The sequence below is a fragment of the Triticum aestivum genome, chromosome 3A, assembly GCF_018294505.1.
Source record: "Triticum aestivum cultivar Chinese Spring chromosome 3A, IWGSC CS RefSeq v2.1, whole genome shotgun sequence".
In the NCBI taxonomy this organism is placed as follows: Eukaryota; Viridiplantae; Streptophyta; class Magnoliopsida; order Poales; family Poaceae; genus Triticum; species Triticum aestivum.
The window spans coordinates 531,473,792-531,478,389 of NC_057800.1; the positions used below are offsets into that span (position 1 = coordinate 531,473,792).

Below are 4,598 nucleotides of genomic sequence, written 5' to 3' on the forward strand. Positions count from 1 at the left end.
CGCGCGCCGGGATACGCAGGTCCGCGAGATTTTCGCGGACGCGCTCAGCCTCATTTTCGAAGAATATTCTCAGCATCCGGCTATCCCTATCCCAACTCGCCCACGAACCAAACGAATGGCATCCAGAAAAAAATGGCTATCCCTGTCCCAGGGTGGGATAGCCCAGCAACCAAACGCATCCCACACGTTCCTGCTGCTCACCACCGTCGTTGATTGGATGGCCATGGAGTTAGGTCCACTTGAACCTGAGCGGTGGCACTCCTCCAGGTAATCGCTCCTCTTCCTCTCCTTCTCCTTCCATCCCAGATCTTGGTCTCCTAACCTCCAGCAATGGCATGGATTCTTTATGGCGATTTGCTATGGCTATGAGATGGAGATGCTTATGGTCTCCTGACCTTTCTCCGGTGTAGAAATTTTCTGTTGGAGAGAAGGATTTTGCGCCCCAAGCAGCAAGGCTGCGAGGCAAAGCGGTCCCCGGGGAGGCCACTGAATAAAATGAGAGTTTTGTTTCCCTGAGTGGCATTGCTCTCTTGTTCGTGGCACTGGCCGAGAGTTGTGGCGTCGGGTTGGAAGCCCATGTTCTTCATAGTGTTCTAGTATATAACTTATAGATATGTGACTTGCCATTGGTGTGCCTTGCGTTGTTTTAGGGAATTTAACCTCTATTTTTTTAGTTGACATTCTACCCAACTTTGATTGTTGTCTCTTCAACACGTCCGTACTAATTATACGAATTTTCCTATAGCAAAAAGTGTTCAATATTTGTTGGATAAAAGGTGTATTATTTCTATTTATTGTTACCATATATTAGCAAGTGATATTAATAAAGGTGTACCTAAGACAAAAGAAGAAGGCTTGCATGTATTAACTAAATTTGGCTCATATGTGTTAATTGTTATGCAATAGATTTTAGTTTTTTCACATGTGTTGTAGAAGATGCCTATAACACTGAAGATTTTCTCATTGTTCTCTTCAACTGAAAAGGCTGTAGGATAGAAGGGTTGTTTCCAAGAACATAAAACTCACAAAAGTGCATGTATGAATGTATTTTGAATGATTACAATTTGACATGCATCTCATAGTACTGACTTTTGACCCTTATCTAATAATTGTCCCCCCTTAGACTAATCCATATCAAGCATTATTTCTCTATCTCAGTGAACATAAATGGTTGGCGTGGTGCTTCTCAGATCCTCCCATCCAATAAGTTTAGCAATTTTTACATACCACTGTTATTAGTGCAGAATACATATAATATGAAAGTTCTCATTCAAATTAGCGAAATATGCTTACCAGGTGTTATGATTTCTAGATATGTACCACAATTTTCTCAGTAAGACTTTCCACTTTCCTTTTGTAGTTAGTTTGTGTCAATCAGAATTGGAAAACAAAAGCATAAAAAATCACCCAAAAACTTAAAAGTTAGCATCCCGAAGAAGTTGATAGACTAATAATTCAGATATGATGATTCTATTATAACTGATATGACTCCATTGTTAGAAAAGCACTACAGGTCTGAGAGTCTCGTTTTCCTCAAGAACTGGTGATATCATATCATAGAAGAAGTTTGATCCATCGCCTGACTTGTCTGATTTTTTTGCCTCATTCCAGTAAGTTCTTGTAATGCTCTCCTTCTGTAAAATATTTCTACGCTCCTTGTTTATTGCTATCCATCTCAATCATTTTTGGTATACTTTCTTCTCTTCCATATGTGGAGTTAGTCAAGTAAAATTGTTATGTTATATTGGTGTAAACATGAGTCACAATTCATTTGGATAAATAATAGAAGATATTTAGATTTATTTAGTACGACTCGAAATCTTGATCAATCGGTATATAGATTTTACCATAAATGATTTATTTTGTCTTTACTGTTTATTAAGGCTCAAATATATCCGGTGTTCAGATAGGTTGACGCTTGTTTTTTTGTACTGTGCCTCATATCAATGTCTATTTTTCTGCCCGTTAAGTCTGAGTCCAACATGTCTGTCCGTCAGAATTAGATGCAAGTGCATGCATGTACACATGGGATGTGTTTGGCGGCTAGACTTTTTAATATATTTCCCAGTAAATTGAACGATTAAGGCGTGCCTTTTGTTTTTCTTCGAAGGACCTACCAACATTTTCTAAAGTGTGTAGATGATCTGATAATGATTATTTCCTAGTAGATTGATTTACTTAGGCTTGTACCTCAATTACTTAGAACTTTTTCGTGCCTGTTTCTTTTTTAGCTGTGTAGATCTGTATATATTCTTCTAGCGCTACTTGGCTTTAGGCACAACCCTATTAAATCAATCACAAATCTATTAGATTTGTTTGTAACATCATTGGACTTACTGTATGAATTTCTGCAATAATTAAATTCTCATTTGAAAAATAAGCAAACATTCCAAATAGTCTAGTTCTGGTTTCATGACCCCTAAAGGGGCTGAGCTGAAAAAGTGTTAATCTTAGCCGCAATGGTGGAAGTCCAATTAAAATTTCAGTAATGGACATGCATTATGCACTTGCTCTGTTATTAGAAGCAGTCTTGTGGTAGTATGAAGTTTGTAAAATCCTTTTTGTTATTCTTGATTCCTTTTTTTGCGGGGATTATTATTCTTGATTCCACATGCTTTATTTGGGTGAATAATCCAATGTCATGCAAATTTGCATATTAATTTCTTCATGGCTAGAAATATTAATTAGATTATTTAAAAGTGTAGAGTATAGACATACGTGAGCATTGCTTAACTTTATCTCCCTGTTTTGTATCGTGTCCTTGGTGGCAAACTCAGAATTGTAATCTAGACAACATTCTAATGGTCCTTTCACCTTCTGTACCTATACATTGTATGAAGAAATAAATTAATTTCATTTCTCAATGGGCGATACTTTGTGGATTCCACAAACCTAAAAGTATTATATGCATCCCCGTAAAAAAGTGTTATATGCATAAATAGAATTATTATTTTCTTTCTTTATTATAAGTGTATCAAATTCCTCCAGATAATAGCATGATGCTTTTAATGTTGATAGTAACATGAACCGTTTTGCCATGTGAATGCAAACAAAATATAATTAGCATTTGCTTGTTTTAAATTGTTGATCTGTTGTATGATTGAGGTAACCCACATTCTTTATACTTTTACTTGAATGTTCTAGTTTGTCCTGTTGTTGGTAAGTGCTAAGCTTCTTCAACACCATAGTTTTTTGGCTATGAAAAGATTCTGCAATTTTTAGTCAGCTATCTATGTAGCTTTTATTCTGAAAATTGAATTAATTAATTCATAATATTTACGAACCTGATTCAGGTGAGAGGCAACTCAGAAGACCTGTCCTGACTTCATCGGGCATTGAGATGCAGTCACATCAGAGTTTTGGCATTTTTTGTCTTCAATTTTGTTGTGGTGCTTTAGTCGGATAGCAGATTTGTTCTGTAGTCTTCGATTCTATTGGTGATTCTCTTGCCGGGTAGCAGATTCTGGAAGACAACCTGATTCAGGTGAGAGGCAACTCAGAAGACCTGTCCTGACTTCATCGGGCATTGAGATGCAGTCACATCGGAGTTTTGGCATTTTTTGTCTTCAATTTTGTTGTGGTGCTTTAGTCAGATAGCAGATTTGTTTTGTAGTCTTCGATTCTGTTGGTGATTCTCTTGCCGGGTAGCAGATTCTGGAAGACAACCTGATTCAGGTGAGAGGCAATTCAGAAGACCTGTCCTGACATCATCGGGCATTGAGATGCAGTCACATCAGAGTTTTGGCATTTTTTGTCTTCAATTTTGTTGTGGTGCTTTAGTCAGATAGCAGATTTGTTCTGTAGTCTTCGATTCTGATGGTGATGCTCTTGCCGGGTAGCAGATTCTGGAAGACTTCAATTTTCTCGATGGTGCTCTGATCGGGTAGCAGATTTAAAGACATTGATTTGTCCAGAATTGGTTGATTCAACTCTTGGGGTTGGATGTGGGGCTGGGTGCCTTTCTGATTTGTTGGCTTGGCCGATCCATGTAGAGTTTCTCTTTATCAAGACTTCATGTGGAATTTCCTTTCCTGAAGACTCCATGTGGAGAGTCCGACTGTAGTTATCCTTGTTTTTTTCCCTTCCATGAAGACTCCACGGTTGTAGTTATCCTTGTTTTCTTTTGGCATGCACATGCCTAGTTTGGAATTAGATGCACGTGAGGTTATGTATCTTCTATGACGTGATTACGGTTGGACGACTCTAAATTTTAGGCGTATTTTTTCCGGACTATTCTTTTTTTTCTTGACGTGTGCCATATGCATAGACGTGACAGCGTCTTGTCCAATAAGTTAGTAAATACATGTTTAGCATGTTACGCAAAAACTTTTAATCTCAACCATTATTATTCAAATCTAACGGTGCAAATAATATTAACATATGTGGATAAACGTGGTAGCTTATTTGTCTTCTGTTTTAAGTATATAATAGATAGATAGATGTGCCTGTGCTTTGCGACGGATCCAAAGTAGTAGAATAGTAGTACTTGTTCACAAACTTGAAAGAAATCACTCTTGTTTTGATATACTCCTAATATATTACTCCCTCCATTCCAAAATATTTGTCTTTTTAGAGATTTCAAATGGACTATCACATAC

The 4,598-nt window shown here is 37.4% G+C and overlaps 1 long non-coding RNA gene across 1 annotated transcript; it reads left to right on the forward strand.

The window, feature by feature from the left end:
• The first annotated feature begins 207 nt into the window (after positions 1–207).
• LOC123058568 (uncharacterized) lies at positions 208–4,132 on the forward strand. The gene is made up of 3 exons (XR_006427239.1): positions 208–267; positions 1,501–1,610; positions 3,294–4,132. It is a non-coding gene; the product is annotated as an uncharacterized lncRNA (long non-coding RNA).
• The last annotated feature ends 466 nt before the right edge of the window (positions 4,133–4,598 follow it).